Below are 27,822 nucleotides of genomic sequence, written 5' to 3' on the forward strand. Positions count from 1 at the left end.
GTTTGCTGGCAGCTTGAAGCACAGGGCAGTGTGACAGTTCCCCTAGATACCCCAGTCCAACACGAATATCATCCTTTCCATAGAACAGACTCTCAACCATTACTTATGTAGGTTATATGACTGCTGGCAACAATGCATTAAACACAGACGGAATATCTACCCTAGCATTATGTTTTTTTTCTGCGAAAGCTCTGCCGTCCTTCAGAGCCTAATTAATGCCAGTGTTTTAGCTCAGCAAAGCCCAGAGGGAGCGAGGTAGGAAGAAATACACTTCATCTCATCTTCAAAGGGGAAAAGCTTTCTTTCTTTCCTCTTCTTTTCTTTTGGTGGAACAGAATTTAAAGACGACTGGGTGTGTAACAGGCAGCCTGGGCAATGGCGCTACATAAAGGGCATTTAACGTACGCCGGGCACGTAAAGCTGCCATGTCCGTCACATGCACAAAAATAAAAGGTCAAGGCCCTATCCTTATCATTATCACCCACCATAGGACAGGCTTTAAATGGTGGTGAACAGAAGGGGCATTAACTGTATGAAAGCATGTCTAATAAAGCAATACTGTTAAATTACAACAGATTGGATATTGGTTTCCTAATTCATAGGACCCTGAAGAGCCTACCAGACAAAGACCAGATCCTAACAGATGCCACAGATCCTGCGGGATGACAGTCATAGATCTAAACTTGCTGACAGATGCTTCAATATTCAATCTCATCACAGAGGTTGGGGCAAGGCAGACTGCACTAACATACATAATAGCCATGAAATACACTAATGGAATTCTTCTATTATGCTACTTTCCTGATCCTGCCACTCACAGGTTGGGTTGCCACCTGGCCGGTATTTTAATGATGCTTGATGCCAATGTTATTAATAGGAAAAGCGGCAAGAAAAGAGCTGGCAACCCTACTCACAGGCCATGTTCCAATATCTCGCACTTATGGGATATAACTAGAGCGAAACAATTGTCTGCAAGTTTGAATGAATGTCTCTGAATGACGAGGCTGTATTTGTGCTGTTAAACCAGCAGCTCTCTCCATAATTAAACTTCAAACTAAATCTCCAAACTAAATCTCCATACTAAATCTCCATACTAAATCATGGGCGTATGCGAGAGAAATAAGTCAAAATATCATTTTACAAGCATTTAGTAAAGGAAAGAGAAAGCCAAATGGGAAGGCTACATAGCTCGCAAGCACCCTGCCATTTAAATGCATCACTCTGCATAAGTGTATGATTTACAGATACATTGGCTACAATGGAACAAAACAGTCCTCGTTTTTCATTTTATTCCCTCGGAATACATTTCCTCACTGCACGCAGCCATCAACCATTTCTTTTCCAAATATCAGGCACTTAAGCAATTTCAGCAAGGGGACTATTTCAGTAAATCAGTTTCATACAAATATTAGGTTTATTTTATGTAAACGTTCCATATCAGTGTAGGGTAGTTTAGGCCCACCAGCTGCTAGTTTATCACTTTTCCTCTTTCTTCCATTTCTCTTCTCCTCTATCTTCCCCCACCCATCTCTTCTTCCCCCCTTCCCTTCTCTTTCTTCTGATCTTAGGGTTGCCACCTGTCAGCCCAGTTTTTCGAAGGGCTGCCTGGGTCAAAACTGTCTGCCTGGATTTTGAAGTTTATATAAACAAGCTATGTGTAGCCATGGGGGCAGCCATGCTTGTTTATATAAACTATAGTAGTAATTATCTGTTATCTACTGTGTATCCTGTGCTTGAATGGCTGCCCCCATGGCTACACAGCAGCTTGTTTATATAAACTATAGTAGTACTTATCTGTTATCTACTGTGTATCCTGTGCTTGAATGGCTGCCCCCATGACTACACAGCAGCTTGTTTATGTAAACTATAGTAGTACTTATCTGTTATCTACTGTGTATCCTGTGCTTGAATGGCTGCCCCCATGACTACACAGCAGCTTATTTATATAAACTATAGTAGTACTTATCTGTTATCTACTGTGTATCCTGTGCTTGAATGGCTGCCCCCATGACTACACAGCAGCTTATTTATATAAACTATAGTAGTACTTATCTGTTATCTACTGTGTATCCTGTGCTTGAATGGCTGCCCCCATGACTACACAGCAGCTTATTTATATAAACTATAGTAGTACTTATCTGTTATCTACTGTGTATCCTGTGCTTGAATGGCTGCCCCCATGACTACACAGCAGCTTATTTATATAAACTATAGTAGTACTTATCTGTTATCTACTGTGTATCCTGTGCTTGAATGGCTGCCCCCATGACTACACAGCAGCTTATTTATATAAACTATAGTAGTGTTTCTGAAGCAAACACACCAGTTTTACCAGTGCAGGACAACACTACATTATATTGTCATTCCTTTAATAAACTTTCATTTTACTGTTCCTTTAAAGGCATATGCGCAAGTCACCTTTAATATATGAGAATCAAATAAGATTTCCTTCTAAGAAAAATGGATATACACCGAGTAAAGCAGAATCTGCATTAGTCAATAGCACCGTTAGAGATGATAAGTAAAGCAATGCAACAGGAGGATAATCATACTATGCTATGAAGGTGGTGAGTCTTACCTTGGTTGGAAGGAAGACCATCATATGTGAGTCATAGCAGGTTTATATATCCACAAATATTGGTAGAGCTTTCTATAGACACAGACTGCTGTTAAACATCCGAAGTTAATGGTGGTCAAGGCTTGTTTCTCTTACGATCACTCTCGCACCATGTGTCACAGACCAGGCTATAAAAGCAAACAAACAAGAAAAAAACAAAAATTAGAAAAAAAATAAGTAAATGAATAAAATACTTTAAAATATGATTAATAAAAGAGTTGATTAGCCGGGCCCATACTTCCCAACTGTCCCTTTTTCGGAGGGACAGTCCCTCTTTTGACAGCTCAACCCACAGTCCCTCATTTGTACTGGAAAGTCCCTCTTTTCTCTGCACTGAACAGCCAGAAAAAGAAACAAAGTTTCTCACTTAATTGGCTTTTAGCAGAGAGCCCAGAACAGCTAACATGTGCAAATAAGATACTTTGTAACAATTTTGAGACACAAAAACACAGTTTAGATAAGGAGAAATATTTTCAAACTTTCATAACCTGCCAAATTTTGTAAAACAAACATGGTAATTAGGAGGTGTGGCCACAGAAAGGGGTGTGGTCAAAAAATTGCTGCGCTACATGCGGAAAAAAATATTTTGTCCCTCTTTTTACTTCCAAAATGTTGGGAGGTATGCGGGCCCCCCTGCTTTCTGAGAGCTGCTGACTTCGGGAAGGCGGGGGGGAGCACAAGCGGAGGTATCTTCTGTCCATTCCTTTCCATTATTGGTCACTGAGTTTAAGTCCCGGTTGAGCTGCTCAGGGATTGGATAGCTGAGGTTTGAACTTCTCCTCCAGCTCATCCAATCAACATGCAGCTTTACCAGGACTTGAAATTCTGTGACCAATAAAGGAGGAAAATGCTGTCACTGGAAGAAGATGCAGCCACCTGTGCTCCCCTCCTCCCTTCTGTAGTTGGCAGCTCACTGACAGCAGGTGGGCCACACTAATGAAGTAAGTACAACATGGTAGGGCCCCCCTAAAGATAACCCTTTGTGGTCCCTGTTGTGTGGTGGGGCCCTGGGCACCAAATTTTTTTTAAACTTCTGGGGGGCAAGTTTTTTTACGTGGACGTTTAAGGGGGGCCCTGGCCACCAATTTTCTTATAACATGGGGGGGGACCCTGGTCACCAATTTTTTTCCCCATGTGGGGTCCTAGCCACCAATAATTTTCAATGGGGGGCCCTGACCACAAGTGTCATTTTTTTATTAACATGTGGGAACCATAGCCACCAATGTTTTTTTTTGTAGTGTGGTGGGGGGTGAACCTATGGGGTGGGGAGGGCGGACCTGTAGGTGGGGCTTGTGGTGGGCGTAGCCCAGGGGGCCCAGAATTTTTTTTCGTATGGGGCCCTGAGATTTCTGATGGCGGCCCTGGCTGAGACATTAGCCTTTCACTCACTCAGCCACAGGGCAGTAGCCTAAACACATCCCTGGCAAACCATTAAGTGGCGTAAGTAGATGTTACTGGGCCCCACAGTAAACTCAATTTAGGGGCTTTGGTAAGTTGGTAACATTGGTAAGTTGACCTTTTCTGCCAAGTTATATTGAAATTACCCATTAATTAGGGCTTTACTGGGTCCCCTAGATTCCTGCCCCCCTAGCAACCACAGGGTCTGCTTCCTTCCAGGCCTTAAATACAGTGGTGTAACTACAATGCACTGGGCCCCCCGGGGCCCAAACCCCCCATTCCCTGCCTCGCGTCCACCCATTGCCTGCCCCCACCCAGCATCCCCCACCCAACAACCACTTGGTCTGCCTTCCTCTGTAGTTATGTCACTTAGATAGCATAGCACCACGCAGGGATCGCGGTACGGTATATTTACACCTCTCTCCCCTTTATAGAAAGACTTTAAAGAAGGCTTTGGGAGGTCAATGAAAACAACAAAAAACAGGATGGAAGTATTATACATGAATGGCCAAGTGAGCTGTACAGACACCTACTGCAGTTGACTGATTAGAAATAAAAATCAGAATCCAGAGATTCGGCACAAGGGGTTAGGGCTCCACTATAAATACAGGTATAAGATACGTTATCCGGAAACCCATTATCTAGAAATCTCTGCATTACTTAACGGCCATCTCCCATAGACTCCATTTTATCCAAATAATCCAAATTTTAAAAAACGATTTCCTTTTTCTCTGTAATAATAAAGCAGTACCTTGTACTTGATCTAAGCTAATATAATTAATCCTTATTGGAAGCGAAACCAGCCTATTGGGCTTATTTAATGTTTACATGATTTTCTAGTAGATTTAAGGCATGAAGATCCAGATTACAGAAAGATCCATAATCCGAAAAACCTCAGGTCCCAAGCATTCTGGATAACAGCATACCTCCCAGCTGTCCCGTTTTCAGAGGGACAGTCCCTCTTTTGACAGCTCAACCTGCAGTCCCTCGTTTGTACTGGAAAGTCCCATTTTTTTCTGCACTGAACAGCCAGGAAAAGAAACAAAGTTTCTAACTTAATTGGCTTTTGGCAGAGAGACCAGAACAGCCACAGCAGCAGATACGATACTTTTGTAACTATTTTGAGATAAGCAAATAAGTAATTGTAACAATATAAGATTACAGACCCTTTGGGAGAAGTTGGACTAATTCACCTTCATTAGCAAAACTGTAATAACTGAAAAAAAACACAGAAATATTTTCAAACCTGCCAAATTTTGTAAATGAACACGGTAATTAGGGGGTGTGTCCATAAAAATGGGCATGGTCAAAAAAATTTGCCGAGCTCCGTACAACAATTTTTTTGACCCACTTTTAATTTCCAAAATATTGGGAGGTATGTGACAGGTCTCATAACTGTATCATCTTGTGCCTTATCCTAAAACTGGACCTGACCGTACCTAAAGTCTGTGCTTGCAGTAATAGACACAGGGCAAGGAGGCAGCAGCCGAAAAGAACATTAGACTGTCTCTGGCTGTAATTCTTCCCTCTGCTGAGAGCGTGGGAGGATTGGGGATATTGTATCAGACTGTTTGAGAGGTGGACACCCTTCATTTCAACCGTAACCGTAACCTTCTTTCCTTGTTAGCACCGAAGGGGAGCAGGATGAGAGAGCTTTATGAATTATTTGTGAACTAAATTCCATTACAAAATTTTAAATCAGTATCTACATATTGGTTATCATGCCCCCCCCCACCCGCGGCAAACAGGTGGCACTTTCTGCATAAAGCAATTGAATTTGGAAATCTGTGCAACTCTGCATTATGCATCATCTCTAAGGGGAGGAGGACGGTTTCATAGGGCTTTCAAAACTGCATTCTCCCTCTGAGCATAGAAATACTGCACAGACATAGATATATAAAGTACCTTGTTTCAGGCCCTTCCCCAATTATTATTCTAATTTTGCTTTGTGTTGTATTTTCTTAGTTTGAAGCTCAAAGTGAGTTCCTGAGTAGCAATGGCGGTCAATAGCCAGATCAATGCTTACCATTTTAGAATCCACTAATGGGAATGCATACAGGAATAGGCTGATATACAGTATATTTCAATAAAAGATAAAAGATATACTGTAGAAGATGATGATCAGCAAGACTGACCATCTGTAGCATTAGGTTCTTAAACCTCTTAAAGTGTGATATTTAAACGACTGGGGGCTGCAGAGTAGGTACTTATGGGGATATAGAAATGGAAGGTCCTCGGGGGAGGGTTGAATGTAAAATGAGGGTAAAATGTCTCTGGGTATTGACAGACAAAAACAAAATTCATTTGGAACACGCAGTTGCCTAACTGGGCAAAGACATCCTTTCCACCACCCCTGTAATTTGCCTTCATCATGAGACCTCATGTAAAATACCCCACAAGTAACAGCGCCTACCCAAATAATGTCCTCAGTTGTTCATCCCTCCCCCAAAGATCATCCTATTCTCATTTCCCTATGTGTATCTATTCTGCAGCCCCCTGTTATATCAATACCGGTATGGAACCTGTTATCCGGAATGCTCGGGACCTGGGGTTTTCTGGATCTGTTTTATTATTACAAAGAATAAAAAGAATAAAATGGGAGAAGGCCATACCATAATTCAGATCTATCTGGATAATGGGTTTCCAGATAACAGACAGGGCCGGGCCAAGCTGACCGGGTGCCCTAGGCAACCCAGCCGGTCAGCCCCTTACCCCCTGTGCGCCTGAGGATGTGTGTGCTTGCAAACTAGCGCACACATGCGCAGTAGAAGAGGGAAGGGAGGAGCGTGACGGAGAGAGGAGGAGGGAGGTGAGTGACGGTGACGAGGAGGGAGGGGATTGGAGTCACAAGTGCCCCCTTATGATTGCACCCTAAGCAGGTGCCTCTTCTGCCTACCCCTAGTTCCGGCCCTGATAACAGAAGCTATACTTCCAACATTTAAAGAGGTTTACAAACCCCCAAAAATTTGTATTTATCCATTGCACACTGTGTGATGCTTTTAATTAGAGAGGCCTATGAAGGGGCGTTCATAAGTTAAAGAGAATGATAATGCAAAGCAAAGGCTGTATTCTTGTGCTGAAACAGAACAGGATAACAGGTTGGGTGATTGTTAAAGTGCATAAGTTAAGGGGTGGCCATACACCGTCCAATAAAAGCTGCAGACATATTGTTTTGGCAGCTTATTGGTTCATGTATGGGGCTATCCGATGGGCCTCCCCAACCGATATCTGTCCAAAATCGGCCTAATGTCGATTAAGCAGGCTTGGTGGGGCAAGGGAGGCATTACAATGGTTGGAGACACAAGGTGCCCCAGAATATATTGTAAATATCTCACCGAGTAGTAGATGTGGTCCGGGTGCACCAGCCCCAGACCCCCAGCTTTAGGGAGCGGCTTGCCAGAAAGTTCTAAGAAAGAACAGGGCTGTCCGGCACTCAAACGGATCCACAGGACCAGAAAAGTTTTAAGTTAAAATATATATCTTTATTTTACAAAGTTAAAAATGTATACTTGCCTCTCCATCCGCCCTACACATTTTGTCCCCTTCAGTAGCCCATGATTAAGTGCCCTGGTGGGTACGAAACGCGTAGGGCAGATGGAGATGCAAGAGTGCCGAACAGCCCTGTTCTTTCTTCGAATTTTCTGGCAAGGAAGGCATTACCTCGGTCAGCCAGCCCAATATTTCCTTCCTCGAAGTGGACATATAGTAAAAGATTCGCTTGTTTGACGCTCTTTACATCTATGGCCAGTTTTATCCTGAATGGAATGGCTTGAACACTCAGGAAGATAGAAATACTGGTTGTGGGTCTACATAGCTCATGGTTTTAAAAGTATGACCCATTGCAGTTCTATTTTTTTTTTAAATAATTGCCCCCTAATTAGCAATGCTTTACCTCTGCCTGTTTTAATGCGGCTCCTCATCCATAAATACCTAGATAACAATTGTTTCTTCTCACACATGGGTTGATAGTTTAGTTAAATCACTCCCACCCCCCACCAGGTTGTGGGCACCGAGCATGCTCAGTTCTACATGGTCCCAGAGAGGCATAAGCTGCCCCAAATACAGCCCCAGTTTTGTAGGTGCCTCATTGTTCTATTTTTATTTTGCTGTTTTAATTTGAGAGCATCTGCCAATGTCAACCCAGGACCTAGATGTCTTGAGGACACCACTGTTTCATTAGCAGTAGAGCTGTTGTAAGTTTCGACACTGCTACTTTTAGCTGTGGTGAGAGCTTGGCTGCCTCTGGGACTAGTAGTTGGTCGCCAGACATCTGCAACTACTAAAAGCAGCTAAAACCTGGAGATACATTGAAACCACTCAAGAAAAAAACCTATGACATGTGGACAATATTCTCCAATCTATTAATAATGGACCTGGGAGGTTTTATATGATAAAACAGTATCTATTTATTCTTTTAATACCATCAAACACGTGGAGCACGAGAAGAAGTTGGTTTTCACAACGTACTTTTCTGCTTCAAATATCTTGGGGGAAAAAAATAGATTTTAGCATTCTGTCCCTCTGAATCAAATGTGACAGGAATCAATGAAAATGTTTTTTTACAAGACGGCAAGTGCCCTCAGATCTAGATTCAATAAAAGCCATTCTTTCTGGTACCTCACCAACAGGCTTTTTCCCTTATCCCTTGTATAGTTTCCGCTACAGTGACCCTCCCATTGTGACTCACGCGGTAACTAAAAACATCTATTGTGTTGCTTCTAACGCAACATACAAAGGCAGCAGAAGAGCTGGAAAAGTTTTTTGATTGCAACATAAAAGATTGACGTTCGGTGGCAGTGTGAGGGTTTGTGCCTGGGAAAGCGGTTTGTTAAGCAGAATATATGATATCTGGGGAGGCTTTTATAGGAAAGTGCGATAAGGCAGGGGTGTAAATACAGAGAAAGCAGACCTGGCGGCTTCAGGGGACCCAAGGAGTTATGGGGGACCTCATGAGGCCCTATGTAATGAGCAATTTCAATATATACCGTATTGGTAAAACAGGACAACCTCTGGATATTTTGGGGGCCCTAAAATAAATTTGCTGTGGGGCACAGTAACATCTAATTATGCCACTGCTAACAGGGCTACATAAAACTACTAGTGGTGACCCGTTTGATGCTCGCCAGCATCCCCCAGGTGTGACACGTCAATCTTTCTGATCCTCCTGATGCTTCATTTAGAATGCAGGCTTAACCTGAGACTTTAAAGTGGACAAGGCTGCTGTCAAGGTGGCAGTTTGGCAAAGTCCACCAAACGAAAGGAAGTTCCTCGATATATCCTATCTAAGGTGGGCATTATCAGCTGTATCGGATTGTTCAGTTGTTGTTGATCAGTTTACAGCCACGGGAATAATTGCCATCAGAGTGAGGACCATATCAACAAGCTGATTTTTGACCACAAGCAGGTTAGCTGCCAAATTGGCAAAGACAAAAGTGGAAGATCTCTACCAGATTTAAGCTGCAGATTTGTGCCATGTAGACATCTGCATAGACCACCCGACCAATATCTGTCCAAAAATCAGGCAGGTTTGATAACTCCATCGGATCAGGGACTGCATCGGCTAGTTGATGTGGTTTTTGTTCTGACCACTTGCATATCCACCATTGGCCCTGGGGATTAGAGCGCAATATCATCCACTTTAGGAGGGCATATAGATCCGCTTGTTTGGAGACCTCACCAAACGAGCAGATCTTATAGTCTGTGGCCACCTTTAGAGTGTAACATAGACAATATTGGTACACCAAAGCGTTAAGTGATGAATAACTCTTCCATGTTCATAACCTGAAAATGCAACTTTTATACGTCAAGCACCAAAGCTTATTAAATTGGATGAGGCTATTGGTGTGGCTAGAGCCGTCACCTTAGATTGTGAAAGAATCCTATTTATTTAATTCTAAAATAAAGCCAAAGCAGCTGCTGACTAAAGATCACAAGACTGTCTCTTAGGGCATGCTGGGATTTGTAGTCCATAGGTTGAACACCTGAGCGAGAGGTAAAATGTATGTGTTCTCCTGTCACATTTCCATCAAATAAACCTTTTATCTGTAGAACAGCAACAATTTTCTGTGGTCTTTTTAAATTTTGCATCTTTTTTTTTTTTTGTAGATATTTAGCACTTCGACCTTGACATCAGCTGTCATTGAGCCCTTAATGGACCCCACAGACTGGAGCAGCCCAGGCCTATTTAGCAAAGTAACTATTTTAAAATGTGTAATTAAGTTTCTCGCAGCTGTGTCCTGCGCAGCTGGGATTATATAATAGGTTTCGGTTGGTGACAATTAGCTTGTTCTGTAATGAGAACCTCCTTCTTCAGCACACAAGAGGTTAAACTCAGTATAAACAGCCATCCCATAATCCCTTTCTCTCCCATAATGGCACCAAGGGCACTGGCGGTTGGGGCACATGGGATTTCCAGTATGGGTGCTAAATTATGAATTGCCCCTCTATTCATTTCAATGGTATTTGCCTGGGTCACTTGCAGTTGTGGGTCAGTGTTTCTGAGCAACATCCAGATGTCCAGGCAATTATCACTAAAGTGAATGGAAGGGCCGTTCGGACCATTAAGTCAGGGAAAACATTTTGTGGGTACACAAAAAAAGTCACAGTGAAATATCCCTGGCAGTGCAGTATTTTAAGAACATCTAGGGAATCTGGGTTTCCTTTCACCTTTAAAGTCAAATAGATTCTCCATAAAGTTTATTGGCACAGACTAAAAATCCTGCAGAACTGTGGATATCTATTGGGCAGGTGTGAAAATTCTGTTGGACGAGGAGCATAGTCCACCCTTCTCTCCCAATGGGCCTGCAAGGGCGATCATGATTCTACTGCTGCCCTGAGCAATCCGGAAAATCAGCACTCTTAAAGGAAAACTTTACCCCCAAAAAATAAATACTAACACTTTTTTCAGTTTTCATATTCCCAGAAATAAAGACTTTTTCAAATACTTCCCATTCTATATTCTTTAGGGTCAGGGCACACAGGCAAATTCTGGGAGATTAGTCCCCGGCGACAAATATCCTCTTCTTTGGGGCGACTAATATCCCTGAACTGCCTCCCCGCAGTCTGGAATGTAAATCGTAGCGGGACGGCACAGTTCGATTAGTTTTCCGAAGTTTCCTTGTGAGGCAATTTCAGGCGACTTCTGAAAACAAAGTGCTCCTAGTGCCATCCCAGCGGCGATTTTTATTCTAGCCAGCAGGAAGGCAGGGGAAGGCAGTCGCCCAAAAAAGAGGAGATTTGTCGTCGGGCGACTAATCTCCCCGAATCTGCCTGTGTGCCCTGACCCTTACTGTTTTTTTCAAAATCTAAGTTTAGTTTAGTGTCCCTGTTTCTGGTGTTTGAGTCTGGCAGCTTAGTAATTCAGGCGTAGACTCTAAACTGTTACAATTTGCTGTATTTAATTGATACAATTATACAGAAATACATTTCTCAACAGCTGCCTTTAATGAAACTCAGGGAATCTGCTCAGCAGGGACAAAGTTAACAAATGTATCAACTAAATTTATCAAATTAACACAATTAACAGGGTCGGTGACCCCCCCCCCGAGCTGCTTTAGAAGGTGAAACATGACATTTTACACTTAAATATTAGAAAAACGGTAACACATAGAAAATAGAAAGTAACTGGGAAAATACGTTATTTTGGGTGAACTATCTGGAAACAACTAGATGTTTAAAGGTGAACAACCCCTTTTAAGCAACAGATAAGTTTATATCATATTAAAGAATCTTATCATACTGGTAAATATATTTAAGTAAATATTGTCCTTTTACATCTCTTGCCTTGAGCCACCATTTTGTGATGGTCTGTGTGCTGCCTCAGAGATCACCTGACCAGAAATACTGCAGCTCTAACTGTAACAGGAAGAAGTGTGGAAGCAAAAGACACAACTCTGTCTGTTAATTGGCTCATGTGACCTAACATGTATGGTTTGTTTAGTTTGTTTGTGTGCACCGTGAATCCTACGATCCCAGGGAGCGGCCCTTATTTTTTAAAATGGCAATTTTCTATTTAGGATTACCCAATGGCACATACTACTAGAAAAGTATATTATTATGAAAATGGTTTATTTACATGAAGCAGGGTTTCGCTTATGAACTGTTTTATGCAATATATTTTTATAACCCTACATTGTTCGGGGGGGGGGGGTATAATTTCCCTTTAAAGTTACAGGAAGTGGCTTTTTGCTGCTCTTGGTAACTTGTGGGGCGCTGTTGAACCCAATGTGGCCCTGTATGTAGTTAGCCAAATTGGGCAAAGGTCCTTGTGTTTGGTGACCTTGCAAAACGACGGGACCATTACATGTATAGCTTTAGTACTACAAGTTCCATAATCACTGATGCACCGCAACGTTTTCTCTGAGAACATCTTCCTCCTCATAGCGCTGACTTTTTAGATTCAAGTCCCCCTTGGAGGTCATACAGATAACCTGGTTATAAAGCTCCTACGTATTCCCTAGTGCTGTAAATCAGAGATGTGTTTTCATTAAACATACAAATTATATACCAATACTACTCACCAACACAGGAGGTAAATCAGGCTCTACTCACAGGAGCTTACAATCTAACTTCCACCAATACATAGAATAGCAAATAAGTGCCAACTACCAAACCCCCTCTCTTTGACCTTCATGCCAAGCTTCCAGAAATGCAATTAGGCATTGGCCCCCAGATTCTACCCTAACTGGCAGTCGGGCTGCGACCCTCCAGCCATTGTTCCCTAGAGTTTGGGAACCATTTATCTAATGGCTATATGCATTTGTCTCTTTAAGAGCAGTAGGCTGCATTATCCTGTATAAATATTGTACACGTTATTTATGGCTCTTGGGTACTATAAAAATCAATAGTATGAAATGCCAGGGATACATAGGACAAGTGAATTAATACAGCATCCATCACCAGCCAAATAATATAACAGCACAGGAGCTTCATAGTAGTGTATATTCATAGCAGACAAATTTGCAGGCAGCACAATTACTGGTTTCAGGTGCTAATTACACACATATTTCACTAATGACAGAAGGCAGGTCCCATATCCAAAGTGTCTGTATGGGAAGATGTTCCACAGTGGAGTTCAGGTAAGGACAAGTGTTACCCTACAATGTGGCATCACAGCAGGGAAAGGAGAACGGCAGCAGGAGGCTATAGTAATCCTGCCATTCCCAACAATATGTGCAAATCACACGAGGCACAGCGTGTGCATCACCTCTCCCATTAGGTAAGGAGGACAGACATGATTAACTGTATAGATTATAACTTGTGCAAATTGGCTTATCTTGCAAGTCACTGTGGGCTGATGTCATTTCAGATCTATTGTTGGCCGACCAGGCTATTCCCTGTCATTGAGCTGCAATCCCTGCTGGGAATCAGAGGATTCGACTGTATCGTGACTTATTGATAAATTCTCCTTCCAACCTCCCATTCATTTACAGCAAACTGTTTTGTTTTTCTGTTAGGTTTTTTTTTCTAAAAAATTTACTTTTAGTGTGTTATAACTTGACCTATTCTAAGCAACTCTGCATTCAGTCTCCATTATTTATCTTGTATGGTTTTTAAGTAATTAGCATTAGTGATGGGTGAATCTGTCCCGTTTCGCTTTGCCAAAAAAATCGTGAAAGGGCGAAAGATTAGCAAAATGCATGGGTGTCAAAATTATTTTGATGCAAGCAACGATTTTTATACTCGCCACTCTCTTATTCAAATGCATTAAAGTCAAAGGGCGAATAATTTTTGATGTGCAGCAATTTTTATGCACACAACAATTGTGACGCACAAATCTTTTTTGTTGCAGCGAATTTTTCCATGGCAAATTTTTGCAGCAGTTTTGCTGTGAAGTGCGGAAATTCACCGCAGAGTCATGCCTGGCGATTAAATTCGCCCATTGGTAATTAACAATACTATCCTATTTAAAAGCTGCAGCTTAAAAAAGGGCTCTATTTGTAAGGGTCACTGACCCCAGCAACAACATAAAAAAAATTGACTGTGATTGTTTGGTTATTTTATTGGTATTTTATCAGTCCCTGCCCCAGCAGAGCTCACAATCTAATTTCCTTATTGCTTTCATATATAACACACAAATTACTATTAGCTGGGCACCCCAGAAAAAAAAATTTGGAGGGCCAAGTGGGCGGAGATCTCCCCCACCCCTCTGCCCACTTGTTAGAAGGGCATATGGAGGGCAATAGTATAACTATAGAAGAAGCAGACCCCACAGTCACGGGGGGGGGGGGCAGGGAACTGGAGTGCTGCTTCCTCTATGGCTGATGAGAATATCTCCCTTCCCTCCCTTCTTACCTGTTGACTATGCTGAAGGGGGACACTGGTGGTTGGGAGACTCCGGCACAAGGCAGGGAGTAGGCAGACCCCTGTCCCCCTGGGGTCTGCTGTATGGTAGTTAGGCTGGAAGATTAATGTTTACTATTAGTGATTAGCGAATTGACTTTAATGCATTTGGAGAAAAAGTCGCCATAAGAAAAAACACCCATTGACTTTAACGCATTTGGAGAAAAAAAAGTTTCCATAAGAAAAAACGCCCATTGACTTTAATGCATTTGGAGAAAAAACGTGGCCATAATAAAAAAACGCCCATCGACTTAAATGCATTAGAACAAAAAAGTCGCCATAAGAAAAAATGGCCATTGACTTTAATGCATTTGGAGTAAGAAAAATTGTCGCTCGTAAAAATTGACAAAATCTGCAAAGTTTTGGCGTTTCACAAATTTTTTCAGAGTTTCTCATATTTTCCGGCAAAGTGAAACGGGACAGATTTTCTCATCACTTTTTACTATTCATCTTCCAGCCTTCATTACAACCTTCTGCCTGGATGCTAAGGATACGGTGGCCAAACACGAAGATCTATTCCATCAAGTGAAATGTTGGCCACCCATGAACTGGGCCAAGTTGGTCTGATCCCATCACTGGCCCAGAGTTGATGCCGTCCTCTTCTAATGGGTCTCTGTAGGCTTCTATAATAACCTGTGATCATACAGCAAGCATATGAAGACCCCGTTGAGAAAGAAACAACAAAATATTGCAGTCTTCGCCCAATAGGATTTTTAACCTGCTATATGTTGACTGGGCCCTCCCATTGGCCCTGTATGTGGGTTAATCAACTGCAGAACAAACTGTGAAATTATAAGAATACAAAGAATAATAAAGACCATCTGCAAACTGTTTATGAATAGTGTAACCATTCTTCTTCTTGGGTCTCCCTTTTGTGCTACAAAGAACAAGGACAGCCAATAATTGCCATGTGCATTTAAAAAAAAAAGTGCGAACTCTTAATCAGGTAGCTACAGTATGTCAGGTCTCATCTAATCCGCTCCATAATGAGTTCATTATTTTGTTCCCAAGGCAGAGAAAGGTGATAAAAGAAGCGTAACAGCCTCCTTCTCACATAACGCACTTATACAATATCAGAAGTAGTGCCAACCATCAGGGTTGGGTAGAGTACAGCACAGATTCAGGGCTACAAATGTGTCCCCTGCCCAAGATAAAGGACTCAGTACATAGTAGTTGAGGCTTAGACAAGACACATATGCAGGATCAGACTGGGCCCCAGTGGGCCCAAGACCTCATGGTCCCACCAACCTAGATGTTCTCCCCACCAGCCTAGACTCACTTAGATCATGGCCACAAGTAAGGAGATGGGAATAGCTGCTAAACTGTATGCATTGGCCAGAGGCAGAATATGCTGGTGAATGTGGGAGGAGTTGATGGTGTGAGGGAAGTGGGCCCTTGATGTGGCAGCCCCAGCGGCCCAGACAACCCAGTGTGGCACTGTATACATCACTTTAACCTCAGTACCTAAATCACACTGTCCAATAATATCAGTAGCTTTGTATTTTCTCAATTACTAAAGAGGCATCCAACCCTTCCTTAAAGCTCATGACTTTATCCACCAGTACAACCACCTTAAAAAAGGGAATTGTGCAACTTCTTGGCGTTCACTCTATTTAACCCTTAAGATGGAACCTCCGATTTTATAATTTCACTGGATGCCCTTTTGTCTTCTTGAGAGCTCTTCTGGTTTTCTACAACCAACAAGAGTCTACTGTATGTTCCTCCATAGATCTAGTTCACAGCTGTATATTTTTTCGGATGAATTGGGTAACATTCAACTCTACGTGTGGTTTTATAACTGCATCGCCAGGGGATAAAAAGTGTAGGGATACCAAAAATTACCATTTAATAGGGGACACTTATGGAATATGCCTAAGAGAGGGCTGATTCTGGTACTCATGCTGCCTGGTGGTGGCCTTCCAAAACCAACCCCCTGTCAATTGCTGTGGTAATGCACCATGCTAGACTCCTATAAAGCACTAACCCATTGTCCAAAGCCTAATAAAAAAAATATAGAATGCTGACAGGGTTTTGCAGGAAACATCAAAAGAAACCCCCCGGCTCAGGTATTAGCAAATTGTTCCCTTAAAGCGACATTGTGTCGTAAACCTATGGGAAGCATGCCGGCATTAAAAATTGGCCTAATGAACACATTTAAAAAATGAATTAAAAATGAATTAAAATGTAAAAAAAATTATTGCACTAAAAAGAGACAAAGTTCTATAGTAGACGCACTACCTACCATCAGTGGGCAGCTACTGTGATGCAATGGCAGTGTCAGACTGGGACACCAGGTGCCCACCAAAAAACCTCAGACCAGGAGCCCACCAAAATACCTTAGATATGGGGCCCACTAAATAAACTCAGACCAGGAGCCCACCAAAAAGCCTCAGAGACCAGGGGCCCACCAAAAAACCTTAGACCAGGGGCCCGCCAAATAAACTCAGACCAGGGGCCAACCAAAAAACTGACCACGGGCCAACCAAAAAACTGACCACGGGCCCACCAAATAACCTCAGACCAGGGGCCGACTCTCAGTACCATTATTCTTCCTCTCCTCTGTCAACCTCTATTCTCCTAGTTTCTTTTCTTTACATACCATAATCTATTATTCCAACTATTTAGCCTCTTTGTTCTGAAAGAAATAGAGAATGGCCATGAATTAGCCCAAATGTTAAGAAGTAGGAGGGCCCAATGACACCTGAGCCCCCCGGGAGCTTTCCTGCTATCTCGGTGGGCCAGTCCGACACTGTCGATGAACATTGAATGATGAAAATGTAGCAATAGAAGCCATGCTCTGACGTTAATTGCCACTTGCTAGACTTGTATTCCATGATAGTCTACAGAAGACCATCACAGTCCCTGAGAGTAACTAATGGTCTGAATGAAGGGATGGGGTACTGTTTAGAGTCCTGAGAATGATGGGAAGTGTACTTCTTTAACATCAGAGGATCCAAGGACTATCTGCAAAATGCCAAAGTGGAGAGTCAAACAGGTCTCCGTCTCCATAAAGCAAAAATGCCCATCCTCTGAGGGGATGCTGGGAATTGCAGTACAGCAGAGGTTGGCAGATGTGCAAGTGGACCAGTCTGGGTTGCAGTAAAAATGCCGTTTTCCATATAGATGCAACAAAGGATAAAGCAACTGCTTTGATCCCACGCATCCATCGGGAATGGTAGTGAAAGATTGACTGTATGGGTGCAGGGTGCACTCCCTCTCCCCTCCATGAAACCATAAGTATGCAGGCCCTATAATTCTGCATGAGCTTTAGCCTTCCTCCAACCATTGTTTCGCAGGTTTGTAGATGATATCTTTACACACAGAAGACAACGGCGAGTCTCAGAGGTTTCCGACTGATAGAATCCAGAACATTGTTAGGCAAACACAATGTCAGAGGGAATGTGATATCATCTGCAATCATTCCCTATCCGCGTATGTATCGCACAGGAGCGCCAGCCGCGGGGGCTTTTGTTTTGCCAGGTTTCCCCAACGACTCACTAGTGTTATAAGGAATAATGATGTCAAATAGAGGAAAATAGAAGTCAGAGTGGAGTTCCATGACCTGTATGAAAGCACTCAGCTAGCAATCTAATTTACTAGGAGTGCCAAACCCCAGTGAATGGGGCTTTCTTTGTCCATGGTTACTAATATCCTTACATTTTTCAATTGGGGGTAAAATGTAGAGTTCTGCACTGGGTCGGATACCGCACAAAGTGGTCTGATTCTGGGTAGAAAATCCCTGATTCCCTGACCATGTGGCCAGTCCACATTAAACCCGACTGGGTACCCAGCTAATGTGGGGGACTGGTAGGGGCGTAGGCAATTTTTTGAGCCTTTCCTGATGAATTGGCAACAGAGTGACATCACTTCCAGTCTACGAAGATAAGGTTAACTGTATAAGCATACCTCCCAACATTTTGGAAATAAAAAAAAAGGAACAAAAAAGTTGCGCAGCAAAATCTTTTTGGTTCACGCCCATTTTTGTGGCCACATCCCCTAATTACCATGTACGTTTTACAAAATGTGGCAGGTTATGAAAGTTTAAACATATTTCTTTTTTTTCCATTTACTACAGTTTTGCTAATGAAGGTGAATTGCCCTTTCATGCTGTGAGTTTAACTTTTCCCAAGGGACCTGTTATCTTATATTGTTACAATGACTTATTTTGCTTATCTCAAAATTGTTACAAAAGTATCTTATCTGCTGCTGTGGCTTTTCTGGGCTCTCTGCCAAAAGCCAATTAAGTTAGAAACTTTGTTTCTTTTTTTGGCTGTTCAGTGCAGAGAAAAATGGGACTTTCCAGTACAAACGAAGGGCTGTTGCACAACATTTTTCTAAAATGCTACAATTCCAGCCAGGGGGTTGGACTGGGTAGAATAGTATAGAATAGAATAGGAGGGCCCCATCTATCTTCCCTCGTCATTTGCTCATTTGGTTTTCTTGTATAAGAGGTGTGGTTTTGGGGGGCTACAACCAGGTTGGGCCCTTGATGTCAGGTACTACAGTGAGGCCCCTAGTACTAGTACTAGAGCTTGAATTTTAGCAGTTTTAGAGGTATTTGAAACTACGATTAACGGTGAATTACGCCTTCCAAACCAAAATTTGATAAAGAGGCCCACATAACACAGAAACCCCTAATATACCCATCACAGTAACCTGTTTCTGCAAAAGTAAGAATAAATGCCATTTTCTATGCTGCAATCCAGCTGTGTAACAGTTCTTCTCTTTCTGCATCATTTGAAATCCTGGCAGGGAAGGAGGGACTAAACACTAATGTTACAAATTGTATCAACTACTCCACAGTTTACAGACAGCATGCAGGAACTACATAACCCACAATGCATTGCACTAGGATGTTTCTTTCCTTATTGAAATCACGTGTGCAGGGAATTGTGGGGTTTGGAGGATGCAGACTGAGGACAGATTGCTGTAGATACAAAGTAACAGTAGTCAGTCAGCTCAGCAAAGTAGTCAGAGAGATCAGCAGGAGAGCAGGGGGCTAGGCTTAGGGAACTGCTCCAAACCATTAAATATCATGAAAAGTCTGCATATTTTTTGATTGATGTATATTGCAAAGTTGCTTGAAATTATATTTACTTTTCCGCAGGCTTAAGTTATGTTTCTGTATAGTTGCCCTTTAAACTCTGCTCCTCTAAAACTAGAAATGCCATGCGATTTATTAAAATCCCAAAATATAAAAAAGTACGGATGAAAAAATTTGCTGAACTATGCGTTAAAAATGTGAAAACCTCTAAAATTTCGATTTTTTTTTTTCCTTCAGATACTGTAATTACTAGTGAAAAGAAAATCCAAAATCCCCTAAAAGTCCAAATTGATTAAAAATGGTCCAACGGGATCATCGACGTCTATGGGAACTCGAGCAGCTTTTACTTTGCCCAGTTTTGTTTTGGTTTTCGTGGTTTTTACACTTAATAATTCTCAGATTTTTAGAGTTTTAGAGAAATACAAAAAAATTTAAATTTTCAAGAAAAGATAGGATTTGTGAAAAAAAATAGAAATCCAAATGATAGTAAATGGGCCCCTATTTATATTTCAGCCAACTCAGAGCTGGTTTTTGGCAAACGGACAGTATCCCTATATCACAATTGGTCACCTTCTGGATTCCACCAGTGTGGCCCCTCTATCTCATGTTCTTTTTGGGCTAAGCACATGAATGGTGCAGCACTCTGATCTAGGGGCAGGCAGAAGAGACACGGGTCTAGGGTGCAAAGCTTTGGGGGTACCAGGCACGTACCTTCCCTAGTTCCTATCCCTAGTCCAGTTAAGTGAGCTCCGCAGATGTGCGTCTGAACTTTACGACTCTGGTGCCCAAGGGCATCAAGTACTGGAGATAAATGAATGGGGCAGGTAAGAATGTAGGTTTTAGCATAATGGGAAGCTGTATAGTTTTTGTATGGCACAACTGTCATATTCCTTAATTATATTAGATATGAGCTGACCCATAACTTTTTAGCTCCACTCTAAAGAATATCTCAGCAAAGGTTAATGCACTTTCATCCCATTCTGAGGCACTAGAAATATTTCTATTTGCCGTTCCTACTGGGACAGAGAGAGATAAGGATTAATGGAATATGCTACTTAAGTGATGCATGAAGAAAGCTGGAGGGACTCACAGGGGCTGGGAAATTGCCAAAACAAAGATACGATGGAATAAAGAAGCCGGCAAAGGTCAGATACATAAGGTCAGAGCTGGGGTTCAGGGCGTGAATTTAAATGAAAGTACAAAGGACATATTGTATAACTATTGTCAGACAGTTTTAGTATCTACACTGGGGGCCCTCCAGCTGTCATACTGTTCAATATCAAATATGTTCAGACAGGATCAGGCATTATAGGAAAAGTAAAGCTTTGCAAAAAGAATGATGTATGGGTATGGGATCTATTATTCAGAAACCAGTTATCCAGAAAGCTCTGAATTTAAAAAAAAGACCATCTTCCCATAGACTCCATTTTAATTAAAAAAAATCAAAATTTTTAAAATTGGTTTCCTTTTACCCTGTAATAGGAAGACGGTACATTTTACTTGATATAATGAATTCTAATTCTATTGGGTTTAATTAATATTTACATTTTTAAGTAGAATTAAGGCATGGAGATTCAAATAACAGAAAGAATCCTTATCCAAGCATTCTGGATAACAGGTCCTATACTGGTATTTATATAATTAACTTATTGTACCAGTGCAGCAGCATTTCTTTATTTAGGCCACAGCAGTTCTCCATCTTTTATTGTATAAGGCCATCTTTTGAGTGTCAGTGACTCTGCACATGCTCTGTGTGCTCCTGGCTGATATTAAAGGGATGGTTCACCTTTGATGTTAACTTTTAGTATCTTATAGAATGGCTAATTCTAAACAACCTTTCAATTGGCCTTCATTATTTATTTTTTATAGTTTTTTTCATTATTTGCCACCTTCTTCTGACAGCTTTCAAAGGGGGGGTCGCTGACCCCATTTAAAATCGAATGAGCTGTAAGGCTTCAAATGTATAGTTTTTGCTACTTATCTTTCTATTTAGCCCTCTCTTATTTATATTGCAGTCTCTTATTCAAATCAGTGCATGGTTGCTAGGGGAACTTGGACCCTAGAAACCCGATTGCTGAAACTGCAAACTGGAAAGCTGCTGAAAAAAAAGCGAAATAACTCAAAAACCTCAAATAATAATCAGCTGGGGGAACCATTTGGGGCATATTTAGAGATCTTCACTATGAGAGGGCAGTGGTCTATGGGGTTGTACAAAAGCCGAAAACAAAGCAAATAAGAATCTTTTTTTTTTATAGGGATATTTGTCCTGTTAAAAAAAGACATACTTTTTATATGTGTGAATACATGCAGAAGTAGCGATGATTTCACCTTTCGGACAGAAAGTAATTGGAATGTGAATTTGTGTCGCAGGTTAAACAAAGTACAGATGGGTGCTATACCTCCCAACATTTGGAAAATAGAAGGAGGGACAAAAATGTTTGCCACTCATATCGTGGTGAAAATTATTTGTACCATGCACATTTTTGTGACCACATCCGCTAATTACAATGTCCATTTTACACAATTTTGCAGGTTATGAAAGTTTAACACATTTGTGTGGTTTTTATGTGTTATTACAGTTCTGCTAATGAAGGCGAATTGCCCTTTAAGCTGTGAGATCTGCTTATCTTAAATTGTTACAATTGCTTCTTTGCTTATCTTAAACTGTTACAAAAGTACCTAAGTATTCTGGGCTCTCTGCCAAAAGCCAATTAAGTTAGAAACTTTGTATGTTTGTCTGGCTGTTCAGTGCAGAAGACCGAAGAGCGATTTGGGACATTTCAGTAACAATCCGGGACTGCGGGTCAAGCTCAAAATTTGAAGTGTCCCGCGACAAACAGGACAGTTGGGAGGATTGGGGTGCATAAGTGCCTGATGGACACGAAACGTGTAAGGCTTGAGATGATTATTTAAACAAAGATTTTTTTCTATTTTCGCTCTGATCTGCATGTGTTTCCAGAGTGCCCCAAACCTTCCATTTCTCTTTGAAAAGTTCTAGTAACCCATAGCAACCCATCAGATATTTACTTTATAACAGCGGACCAGTAAATGCTGTTGATTGGCTGCTATAGGTTATTCAACGAGTCTTGACACACCCACCACATGGTGGCGGTAACTCCTACCCCCAGCTGCGCAATACCCTCCACCGCCCCCCTGTGGTCACAATGTGTGCTGCATACTAGTAAAGCCACTGATTGTGGCACAGGGGGGAATGGGCAAACTGGGGTTGTGGTTGGGCGACAGTTATTGCTACTGTGTTAAAGGTTAAGCCATGTGGGTCATTCTAGACCAGACATATGAATAGGTTTCTCATTCAGTAGCACAGCTTAGATAATAGGGGCCAAACTGCACACGGGTTCTTTTTTTGAAAAAAAAAAAAATGTGCTTTTTATCATAGTTTTATTTAATTAACATGCAGAAAGGATGCTCTTCCCTTCATTAGCCAGGCATGTATTCCCAGCAAGGCAATTTACTGACACACATACCTAATGTCTTCTAATAAATGAAATAAATGAATAATAAAAATAATTTCCAAAGCATTCGGTTACCATAGAGACACACAACTCCTGAAGAAAGGTTTAAAAATACCTTCTCTCTCACTCCCTCAATCTGCTAAATTTTGGATCAACCTGAGGCTGATGCTAAAATACACGATCTGATATGAGCCGTGGATAAACTGTAACTCCCAGCAGGCTACGGACAGGTGAATCCTCATAGTGCATGAGTGCAGGACCAGATATTGGACTTGCCTGTTTAAGACTACTAGCAGAGATATGGGATCCATTACCCGGAAACCCGTTATTCAGAAACTTCCGACTTACGGGAAGGCTGTCTCCCATAGAGTTCATTTTATCCAAATAATTGACATTTTTTAAAATGATCTATTTTTTTCTGTAATAATAAAACAGTAGCTTGTACTTGATCCCAACTAAGATATAATTAATCCTTATTGGAAGCAAAAACAGCCTATTGGGTTTATTTAATGTTTACATGATTTTCTAGCAGACAATATATAAAGATCCAAATTACAGAAAGATCAGTTATCCAGAAAACCCTAGGTCCTGAGCATTCTGGATTACAGGTCCCATACCTGTACATATGCGGTTGTGAGCCCAAAATTTTCATATAGGCCTGGTACACAGTGAGCTGGTACTATACAGCTGACAGAAACTGTTGGGGTAGAGGCACAAAGTTTCCTACACAAAACCTGGTTATACCTCCTAAAGGGGAACTACAGTATACTCTCGATTACCCCTACAAAGTGTTAACTGACTCCTTATGCTGAACCTGCCATTGTCTCTCCATCTGGCTGGTAACATCCTTCTTACATCTTCCCATAGGTCTCCTGTAATTAATTATTATTATTATTATTATTATTATTAACATGTATTTATAAAGCGCCAACATATTGTGCAGCACTGTAAAGTAAATGTGTTTATACAACTGAATCACATGAATTACATACATACTGTAGAACATATGGAGTTATACATCACAACCAATACTGGTACAAAAGGCGAGGAAGGCCCTGTGCAAAAGAGCTTACAATCTAATGGGAAGGAGTTTACAATCTAAAGGAAGGACCTTACAATCTAAAGGGAAGGAGTTTACAGTCTAAAGGGAATGAGTTTACAATCTAAAGGGAAGGATTTTACAATCTAAAGGAAGGATCTTACAGTCTAAAGGGAAGGAGTTTACAATCTAAAGGGAATGAGTTTACAATTTAAAGGGAAGGATCTTACAATCTAAAGGGAAGGAGTTTACAATCTAAAGGGAATGAGTTTACAATCTAAAGGAAGGATCTTACAATCTAAAGGAAGGATTTTACAATCTAAAGGGAAGGAGTTTACAATCTAAAGGGAAGGAGTTTACAATCTAAAGGGAAGGAGTTTACAATCTAAAGGGAAGGAGTTTACAATCTAAAGGGAAGGATGTTACAATCTAAAGGGAATGAGTTTACAATCTAAAGGAAGGATTTTACAATCTAAAGGGAAGGAGTTTACAATCTGAAGGGAATGAGTTTACAATCTAAAGGAAGGATTTTACAATCTAAAGGGAATGGGTTTACAATCTAAAGGGAAGGAGTTTACAATCTAAAGGGAATGGGTTTACAATCTAAAGGGAAGGATCTTACAATCTAAAGGGAAGGATCTTACAGTCTAAAGGGAAGGATCTTACAGTCTAAAGGAAGGATCTTACAATCTAAAGGGAATGAGTTTACAATCTAAAGGAAGGATTTTACAATCTAAAGGGAATGAGTTTACAATCTAAAGGAAGGATTTTACAATCTAAAGGAAGGATTTTACAATCTAAAGGGAATGAGTTTACAATCTAAAGGAAGGATTTTACAATCTAAAGGGAAGGAGTTTACAATCTAAAGGGAAGGAGTTTACAATCTAAAGGGAATGAGTTTACAATCTAAAGGGAAGGAGTTTACAATCTAAAGGGAATGGGTTTACAATCTAAAGGGAAGGAGTTTACAATCTAAAGGGAATGGGTTTACAATCTAAAGGGAAGGAGTTTACAATCTAAAGGGAATGGGTTTACAATCTAAACGGAAGGATTTTACAATCTAAAGGGAAGGATCTGAAGCTCCCCATAGACGCGACGATTCTTCTTGCCGAACGACCGATTTTAGGGAAGTCCGACCAATCCTTCGCAATTATCGTGCAGTTAGTGGGATTCGAACAATCGTACATCTTACGTTTTTTCGGCCGACATCTGTCAGGAAATTGATCGGCCAGGTTAAAAAATCTTTGTCGGTCCCAGTGCAATCTATCTATGTTTGCAGGGCCAAGCAGGCAGCTCCCCTTTGTTTTCCTGGCAAATTTAGTTGATGGCCAATTCGTATGATCGTACAATCGTTCAGAGAAAATCGAGGTCTCACGATGAGGATCGGATCTTTTAAAAATCTCAACATCTATGGCCAGCTTTACAATCTAAAGGGAAGGATCTCACAATCTAAAGGGGAGGAGCTTACAATCTAAAGGGAAGGATCTTAAAATCTAAAGGGAAGGATTTTACAATCTAAAGGGAAGGAGTTTACAATGTAAAGGGAAGGATTTTACAATCTAAAGGGAAGGAGTTTACAATCTAAAGGGAATGAGTTTACAATCTAAAGGGAAGGAGTTTACAATCGAAAGGAAGGATTTTACAATCTAAAGGGAAGGAGTTTACAATCTGAAGGGAATGAGTTTACAATCTAAAGGAAGGATTTTACAATCTAAAGGGAAGGAGTTTACAATCTAAAGGGAATGAGTTTACAATCTAAAGGGAAGGAGTTTACAATCTAAAGGGAATGGGTTTACAATCTAAAGGGAATGAGTTTACAATCTAAAGGGAATGGATTTACAATCTAAAGGGAAGGAGTTTACAATCTAAAGGGAATGGGTTTACAATCTAAACGGAAGGATTTTACAATCTAAAGGGAAGGATCTTACAATCTAAAGGGAAGGATCTGAAGCTCCCCATAGACGTGATGATTCTTCTTGCCGAACGACCGATCGTGCGGTTAGTGGGATTCGAGTGATCCTACATTTTACGATCTTTCGGCCGACATCTGTCAGGAAATTGATCGGCCAGGTTAAAAAATCTTTGTCTTCCCAGTGCAATCTATCTATGTTTGTAGGGCCAATCAGGCAGCTCCCCTTTGTTTTCCTGGCAAATTTAGTTGATGGTCAATTCGTACGATCGTATGATCATTCCGAGAAAATCGTGGTCTCACGATGAGGATCGGATCTTTTAAAAATCTCAACATCTATGGCCAGCTTTACAATCTAAAGGGAAGGAGTTTACAATCTAAAGGTAAGGAGTTTACAATCTAAAGGAAAGGAGCTCACAATCTAAACGGATGGTGCTTACAATCTAAAGGGAAGGAGCTCACAATCTAAAGGGAAGGATCTTACAATCTAAAGGGAATGAGTTAACAATCTAAAGGGAATGAGTTAACAATCTAAAGGGAAGGATCTCACAATCTAAAGGGAAGGAGTTTACAATCTAAAGGGAATATGTTGTGTTACAATCCCCTTCGTAAAAGCCAAGAGGCATGTAGCCTTGTAATCCAAGTGATGTTAAATACATAGGGGCAGTTTCTCCACTATTCAGCCATAGCCAGTGTGCCCCCAAGTTATTTAGCACTGACATATTCTCCAGCACTTTACAGAGATTATAAATCATTCAGATCAGTCCCTGCCCCAGGGATCTTAAATCTAATGACTATGGTGAGTTTTATCAGGGTACAACTATCCTGCCTATATGTGACTGGCAGTGATTCTGCATGTTTTGGGATTGTTCTTCATTAAATACAATTGTGAAATGTGCATGACACAAGATATATTTTATAGAATCATATAAGGCAGAGTTAATGCACTGAATAGACGGAGGAAGCCGGGGAGTAATGATGTTATAGTGTCTCTGCCTAATTGTACCGCAATCCCAATTAGCTCCCTGCAATCCTTGCAGCGAGGCTCTGCGTCTCCTTCACTCTCATTAGCTGCAGCGATTCCCCCGTCTACCCAACTCTTAATCTATTTGCTCTCAAACAAAAGCTTTGGATGCTGAACACATTACCCAAAATGCTAATCCCCTTTATAGGAGAGGGAAGGAAAAAGCTCTGCACTCTCTTTTTAAAAGCCGACCCGTTGGGAACTATTTGGGTTGATCAATAACACTGTTTAACCCTTTCTGTTGCTGATTAGTGTGACTGCAATGCGCTGCTGCTGCTTGGGCCCAATTAAAAGGAGGTTGTATTAGAGGAATTAAGGTTTTTATTTCACTGTTCCTATAAAGCAGGGGTGTCCAAACTGCGGCCCGAGGGCCACATGCGGCCCAGGATGCATATGAATGCGGCCCAGCTTGGTTCCCGAGGAAACGTCATGTCGAAATGGATATAGGAGGAGGGGGGACTCTCCCCATTGCCCAGTTAGTAATAATTAGGGATGCACCGAATCCACTATTTTGGATTCGGCCGAACCCCCGAATCCTTCACGAAAGATTCACCCGAATGCCAAACCGAATCCTAATTTGCATATGCAAATTAGGGGTGGGAAGGGGAAAACATCTTTTACTTCCTTGTTTTGTGACAAAGTCACGCGATTTCCCTCCCCACCTCTAATTTGCATATGCAAATTCAGATTCGGTTCGGCCAGGCAAAAGCATTCGGCCGAATCCGAATCCTGCTAAAAAAGGCCGAATCCTGGCAGAATGCCGAACCGAATCCTGGATTCAGTGCATCCCTAGTAATAATAATATAATTATAAGTCTATCTAATATCCAGGTGTCCCATATTCCAGTGTATAGCTCCATCTGGTTATCCAACTGGCATTGTAGTTATTTTCTGTGTTTTGTGTATTTCATGTGTGGCCCCAGACAATTTTTCTTTTTCCAATGTGGCCCTGCGAGCCAAAAGTTTGGACACCCCTGC

At 41.3% G+C, this 27,822-nt stretch overlaps 1 protein-coding gene across 4 annotated transcripts in view; it reads right to left on the reverse strand.

Moving 5' to 3' along the window:
* gpr22l.S (G protein-coupled receptor 22 like S homeolog) overlaps window positions 1-27,822 on the reverse strand; it is a 173,464-nt gene that overhangs the window by 133,685 nt on the left and 11,957 nt on the right. For 3 of the 4 annotated variants that reach the window (XR_005961027.1, XM_018261416.2, XM_018261414.2), the window contains exon 2: window positions 2,579-2,745. The gene's annotated coding sequence lies outside the window, so the exon portion shown is untranslated. Of the gene's footprint in view, window positions 1-2,578; window positions 2,746-6,428; window positions 6,449-27,822 lie in introns of those variants that run through there. The other variant, XM_018261415.2, reaches the window with a different exon arrangement.

Source organism: Xenopus laevis, chromosome 4S (genome assembly GCF_017654675.1).
Source record: "Xenopus laevis strain J_2021 chromosome 4S, Xenopus_laevis_v10.1, whole genome shotgun sequence".
NCBI classification, from domain to species: Eukaryota; Metazoa; Chordata; class Amphibia; order Anura; family Pipidae; genus Xenopus; species Xenopus laevis.